The sequence below is a fragment of the Callithrix jacchus genome, chromosome 11 (genome assembly GCF_049354715.1).
Source record: "Callithrix jacchus isolate 240 chromosome 11, calJac240_pri, whole genome shotgun sequence".
Classification (NCBI taxonomy): Eukaryota; Metazoa; Chordata; class Mammalia; order Primates; family Cebidae; genus Callithrix; species Callithrix jacchus.
In genome coordinates this window covers 104,263,979-104,271,454 of record NC_133512.1, presented here as the reverse complement: position 1 = coordinate 104,271,454, position 7,476 = coordinate 104,263,979, and the positions used below count along the sequence as shown (strand labels likewise).

The 7,476-nt window shown below is 40.4% G+C and overlaps 1 pseudogene across 1 annotated transcript in view; it reads right to left on the bottom strand.

Annotated features, from left to right (window-relative positions):
* Window positions 1-837: 837 nt before the first annotated feature.
* Window positions 838-7,476, bottom strand: part of LOC144578425 (heterogeneous nuclear ribonucleoprotein A1 pseudogene) — a 48,568-nt pseudogene continuing 41,929 nt past the window's right edge. The window contains exon 4 of the transcript XR_013524191.1: window positions 838-7,339. The product of XR_013524191.1 is annotated as a heterogeneous nuclear ribonucleoprotein A1 pseudogene (transcript). The remainder of the gene's footprint in view (window positions 7,340-7,476) is intronic.

The window sequence follows — 7,476 nt, the reverse complement described above, 5'->3', positions numbered from 1 at the left end:
CTGAAGCTCTCAACTGCACTTTTATTTTATTCATTGAACTATTCAGTTTTGAAATTTCTATTTGCCTTTTAATTATATGTATTCCTTTTAAAATTTCATTAATTGTTTCCTTATCTCTTTCTATTTCCTATTTGTGTTCTCTTGTATCTTGCTGAGTTTCCTAAAGATCATTAATTTGAATTCGTTTTTGGACATTTCATAGATTTCCTTTTCTGTGGGGTCTGTTATTGGAGAGTTACTGTGTTCCTTTGGAAGCATCATATTTCTTTTCTTTTTCATGATTCTTGTGTTCTTTATTTTTTTCAAGAGAATTAAATCATTTATTGATTACACATGATAATGGATGATACACAAGCTTCATTCCCATCTATAATTTTATCTGGTACCATTATTCAATTTAGATATATTGCATAGGATGTGCAAACAATCATCTTTATAACCAATAATTCCATGATTTTTGCTTGGGTAATCCCTTTTAATCGTGAACTTCAGGTCACAACAGTTACTATTAGTTCAACTACACCAAGGTTTCTGAAGACATTGGCTTCTCCACCCAAGCATGTTGTATATAAATTCCAAATAGAACCTGGTATCACCCTGAAGAAATTCTAACTTCACACTGTTGGGGAAATTTACCAAGATGGCTTCAGAGTAGACTAACTGTACACAGCACATTAAAAAAAAAGACATTTATTCAGTGTCACGATCAGACTATTACATTTAGCAATCAACAGCATGGGTGCAAAAAAAAAAAAAGAAAAAATCTACATTAAAACCTTTTGTTGGAATGCTTTACACTTTCCACAGAACAAAAACTAAAATAACCTGTTATACAATTAGTCACAAATACAGTCCTTGAGTTTTTTGCCCATACACATGAGTATTTGTCTAAATCATGTCTTCTTTGTAGCAGCTAGGCCCTGCCACCACTGTGCTTGGCTGAGTTCACAAATCTGTTGTAACCTGTAGCTTCCCTGTCACTTCTCTGGCTCTCCTCTCCTGCTAAGCTTTGTTTCCTAATTAAAATCTTCTGCCACTGCCATAGCTACTGCGGCTACTGGAACTGCCATAGCCACCTTGGTTTCATGATTTGGCAAAGTATTGGCCGCCACCACCATAGGGGCCAGAGCTTCTGCCTCCAAAGTTTCCTCCCTTCATGGGTCCAAAATTTGAAGACTGATTGTTGTAACTGCCAAAATCATTGTGGCTTCCACCACCTCCAAAATTGCCTCCACTACCACCTCCAAAGCCGCCTCCACCTCCGTTGTTATAGCTGTCATAGCTATAGCCACTGCCCTGGTTTCCATAACCCTGTCCACCACTTCCATAGCCTCTGCTTCCTCCAGAGTAACCAGGACCGCCTCCTCCAAAACCACCATCATTACCAAATCCATTATAGCCATCCCCACTGCCACCATATCCACCACCACCACGGCTGCCACCAAAGCCACCATGACCACTGAAGTTTCCTCCATGACCAAAGTTGTCATTCCCACCGAAACCATCTCCACGACCACCACCAAAGTTTCCAGAACCACTTCGACCTCTTTGGCTGGATGAAGCACTCTCCATCTCTTGCTCTGACAGGGCTTTCCTAACTTCACAGCGTGGCCATTCACAGCATGGTGTTTCTGAATGACAATCTTATCCACAGAGTCATGGTCATCAAAGGTTTCAAAGGCAAAGCCCCTTTTCTTGCCACTGCCTCTGTCCGTCATGATTTCAATCACTTCAATTTTTCCATACTGTTCAAAATAATCTCTTAGGTGATGTTCTTCAGTGTCTTCTTTAATGCCACCAACGAATATTTTTTTCACAGTTAAGTGGGCACCTGGTCTTTGAGAATCTTCTCTTGAGACAGCTCTCTTTGGTTCCACAACTCTTCCATCCACTTTGTGTGGCCTTGCATTCATGGCTGCATCCACCTCCTCCACAGTTGCATACGTGACGAACCCAAAGCCCCTGGAGCGCTTGGTGTTTGGATCTTTCATTACCACACAGTCTGTGAGCGTTCCCCATTGCTCAAAATGGCTCCTCAGGCTCTCATAGGTTGTTTCAAAGCTCAACCCTCCAATGAAGAGCTTCCTCAGCTGTTCCGGCTCTTTAGGAGACTCTGACTTAGACATGATCGCGGGGAGAAGAGAGACTTTAACGAAGCTGCTTCGGCGGCGTCCAAGGGCAGAGATTCTTGTGTTGATATCTGTGCGTTTGGTAAAACAGTCATTTCTTCTAATTTGATTAAATAGCTTTAACAGGGAAATAGTTTTCCTGTGTATGTATCTGTAGTCTTAGTTGGGTAGGTTGCTTTGGCTTTATTTCTGAGTGAGTGCAACAGTGCAATTTCCATATGATTTCTTTGGCTGTTATCAATATCAGTAGTTTCTACAAGTTCCTCATTTACTTATACTGTAGTTGTTTGTGGGGCTGTAGAAAACTTTTGCTGGAAATGAAGACACTGAGCAGGCCAGTCTTTGGGCCCCTAGTAAGCACACGCAGGTATGTGGTGGCCCCACTGCTTGAGGGGGGAGGTTTTCTGACATTGGTAGTGGTGGGCACTGGGTGGGCTGGTCCTTGGGTCCTTGGGCACCATGCACAGGCACTACTGGTACTGGCAGTGGGTCTAGGCATTCTGATTTTGGGGCCCCTGGGTGGTACACAGAACATCTGCTCGAGGGATTGGGGACCACCAGTGACAGTGGCAGCCACAGGCAGGCAGGCCTGAGGTTCTAGGGAGCACATGCTTTGGCTACCCATCTTTTGAAACAGCCTTCCTGGTATGCTAGACTGCTTGGTGTGCCTGTTCCTAAGAGTGTAGGGTGCTGCATCGACTTGGGTGGCAGGGATACAGCTGTACTGCTGGGTCTAGCTGGTGTTGTAACATTGCAGCTCTCTGAATGCATGTTGAGGGGTATTGGTGGAGCACAAGGGCTGTGAAGATGCAAGACCTATTGGGTCCCAGGCCAGAATGCAGTCTGGTGGTAACTCTGCTTCCAAAATGGTGCTGTGCTTGAAGGGGCAGGTTTTCTGTGGTAATTTAGGTCTCACGAGTAAAACTCGGTGCAAATGTCCTCTCTGGAACAATGTAGATATATGGACCCAGGCAGCTCCCTATACTAGACCCAGCTCTCCTGTAATCAGAGCTGCTGGTGTTTGTGATGAGAATATAAACTGCTATGTATCTCTTGCTTAGCTTTTCCTCAAAATGGTGAGTCCTTCTCAGATCCAAGATAATCCCAACCAGCTGTTTCACTTGTCTCTCTATGCTGCCGTATTGAGTTTAAATGCTTGAAAGAGTGTCACCTCCGTGCTGAATTTCAGTGTTCTCACTTAGATGCTCCTATTTAACATGTGGTTATTATCTCTTTATTGTTTTGGTCCTTCTTTGTGGAAGAGGCAAGTACCAGGACCTATGAGCAACCATTTGATGACGTATCTTTGCATTAGCTTTATTACCAAGAAGAAAGAAACTAATGTTATTTTAAAAATAGATATATATATGTAATTTCCTGAAATATACGTTCCAGGAATGTTCTGGCTCAGAGGACAGCAGCAGCTGCTGGGTGTTCGCTGAGTCCTGTGCTTATCTACTCTAATTTACTTTGATGATACTCAATCATGGATCATTTGAATGCAAGAAATAAAAATCAACTCAAAGAAGCAAAAGTAAAAGAGAGAATTATTAAAATGACTCAAGGGCTCTCATGGAGCCCCATTCAGGCATTTGCAGGAAATATGACTGATCATGAAAACTAAAAACCATTAGGGAGTCTCCCTCTCTCTCCTCCTCTTTCGTCTCTCGTCTCCTTCCTTCTCTCTTCTTTCCATCAGCTTTCTCACTAAATAGCTCTTACGCCTGCATCTTTCTGTACGTCCGTTCTGGGCTCATCTCTTCAAATCTCCTTCCACTGGAGGGATGTTCATTACAGTCTGTGGCCCCTTATAATTCCAGTTCGCCATAGCTCCAACTCTAAACAGTCTTGCAGCTCCAATATACAATACTATATTTCCTGTGTCTTTAAATTCTCAGAGTATAACACTGCTTGAGTTAGGGATTCATCCATAAATTATAGCGAGGAGACCAGATTATAATCTGTTACACCTATTCATTTAGGAGGGGCTACAGAGGCATCCCCCCCCCCCCCCAAAAAAAGGGTGGGGAGGGACACGACCTGGAATTCCTAACATGTCTTTTCTACCACAGATTCTGTGAGGAAAAAATCTCAGATGAGTTCTTCTTACACATTGTAACATAATGTAGGTTGTTGGTGACTATACTTACAACATTGCAATATCTCTTCAAGCTGTTATTTACTGAATGTAGTCCGCAAGAATACAATGCAGGTCTCTTCCCAATTAGGAGTGTGTGTGTGTGTGTGTGTGTGTGTGTGTGTGTGTGTGCACTCCAAGCATTTAGAAAAGGGGAAGAAGTTGAAATTGTAGCAACTTTGCTCATTTCCCCTAAATGCCATGGCTATTCTCAGTGTGTGATTTGATCCCCTTCAAACTGGCATAGATGTATTTGTTCTCTGAATTTTGGAGATCAAACACACAATAAATAAACAGGACCTACTTAAAATTTCTTGAGATAGACAATGCAATTTTGGCCATTTCAAGAAATTTTAAGTAGGTCCTGTTTTACATAGCTTCAGTTCCTCTTTAAAAAAAATAGCTCTGCTTGTTTTTTCTGACTCATCTGTTTCTTTGCCAGTTTTAATATGTACTTTGCAACAGAGCCTCTGTAACTGTTCTGTGTTCTTTCCTCTAAAGCAGTTGAGCATCTGCATAGTACTTTGCAGTAAGACTCTCCTCATTTCCGGAGGTTCTACATTAGTCATAAACTACCTATTTCTGATCTAATACAAAATATCAAAAGAAAAGTCTCAAGATCTCTTTATCTGATTTTTTACAAAAACCAGTTTTTCAGTACTTTCCAAATCCCTTTTCCAGCCTTCCTAAAGAAAGCTTATGGATATGTCTCCTGATTCTTAGTCTTTCTCACCCTGCAAACCAGCTCTCTATGGGGTGAAGCATGGCAAAAAAAAAAGCCTGAATGTGTAGAATTCTCTGATTTTCATTGTGTAAACACTGCCACCATGACAGAACTGAAACTACCAGTGTGATGTCGAATGAGGCGTTGGAAAGAATGCACACCATCCACTTGCTCTAGCTGGTAGGAGACAATCCTAGCATACCACACTCTTTTTCTTTCGGGCATAGTAGCAAATAGTTTGAATATATTGTTTCTCAAGCCACACAGTCAAGATTTCAACACAGTATTAGCTCTGTGACTTTGGCAAATTGTTTAACTCCTCTAAGTTTCAATTTCTTCATCTTTAAAATGGGGGGTAATAATAAGCTATATCTCACAGTGTTATTGTTGTAATGTGTAAAATTCTTAGAATAGTGAGTAGCCTATAGTAACCACTATAGTGTGTCCTATTCCTTAGGACTAGAGTTCGAGTGGTGGTATGTAGATTTATTGCCACTAGATGGCAGGCTCCTCATTTCTGTAGCATAAATCTTTTCTGCAGCAGTATTTGCAGCTTGACATTCAAAAAACGGCTAATTTGATTATATGAATTAACTGATAGCATTTTTCCTTCCATCATCTCCTAGTTTAAGTTACATATTTTACTTTGAAATTCCACTGGGAACCCAGCTACTGGCCCTCACGTGAAGCCACTTCTAAAGCTCTCTGCAGAAGTTATTCTCAGTCAGGACTTGCTAATCTCAGTGAGTTATTATAAGAATTAAAACCAAAGCCACAGTTGTCCCTTTTACAGAAGGGGGTCAATTCCCTGGCCTTTTGCTCCTCTTCTGTCTTTTCTCACACAAATCTGACCTCCATCATTATATAATTTGTTCTCCTGCCCAGTCACTAAAAGGAGATCATAAATTAGTTCAACAATAGTTCAGTTCTATACATATTTATTGAGCATGTAAGATACTATGCTAGGAAATAAGGATAAAAATGTAAATAAAAATCACACAGAAGCAAGGAATTGATCTACCAACAAGTTTACTAGATCTTTCCAGAAATAATGTATTAATTTTTTGATGAACTAAATGACTTACTCTAAAACTTAGAGGAATAAGAGTTCTTAAATAACTAATTTCTCTATGAGATCTAAAGACATACTAAGTTATAGGTGGACTAATACAACAAGAAAATGAGCAGAAAAATAGACTTGTTTTTCCAGGGGAACTTGAGATGTGATAAAAAGTGAACCACATATAAAGGATAGATTATTTATTAGATGGTACTAGACATGGGGCTTACTATTGGGAGAAAAGCAAAGCTGGATATCTCCCTTTTGCTTCATACAGAGGTAAACTCAAGTAGATAAGAGATCTAAATGCAGAAGGTTAAGGTACACATCTAATGGAAGGAAACATGAATAACTTTGTGAGCAAAGGGTAAGGAATGGCTAATGAAGACCCTAAAAGCTCACATCAAGGAGAAAATGGACTGGACTTCCATTCAATGAAAGGTGCAGGTAAGAGATGGACAATATCTGAGAGCTACAAGAAACCACTAGGTAGGCTATATAAGGACAATTTGTGCACACACAAACACACAACCATGAATGAGCAGAGGAAACCCAAATAGCCAGCAAACAGAAGAGGTGCTCATGGTTATCTGTAACCAGAAATATATAAATTAAAAGCAACAACGGGGTACCATTTTGCATGCACTAGAATAGCCACAAATTACCAAGTGTTGGAGAGGATGTGAAGAAAGGAAATCCCTGGTGCTACTGGCAGGACTGTCAAATTGTACCTGTGAATCTGGAAAGCAATTCTTCTGCACTTGGTGAAATAAAATATTTGCATATCCTTTGACTCAGAGAACCACTCCTGGTTACATTCCCAAGAAAAATTCTGGCATGGATTCATAAGAAGCTATAAATAAATATGTTTCTTGCATCATTTCTGTGGAGGTAGCAAGTTGAAAGAGCCCTAAATAAGAAAAATGGACCAGGAAAATGTGATGGGTGGCCAGGATAGAATATTATGCAGCAGTCAGAAGCAGTGAAGTTGATGTGCCAACAGCAACACAGAGGTAGTGTCTAGAGTGAAAACTACAAGAAGCACAGCTGTGACCCAATGCCATTTATGTTTATGAAAAACACCTCACACACAAAACAACACTATACGTTTTAGGAAGTGATATTTATGTCCAAGTACCTCATCAACCGAAATAACTCATGTGTCTGAAGAGGTGTATAAAGAGTATAGTTTATGGAGACAGACCACGTGGGTTCAAATCCTGGCTTTCCCACTGACTTACTCTGTCAGTTTCAGCAAGTCTCTTCACTGCTCTGTAATGTTTCTTTGTCTGAAAAAAATAGGAAATAGAAAGAATAATGACTCTGTGGGGGTTATTGTGAGAAATAACTGAGGTAATAGAAAGTGCTAAAACAATGCCTGGCAGTAAACGTTCACTGTTATTTCTATTACTGTTGTCAATAGTAA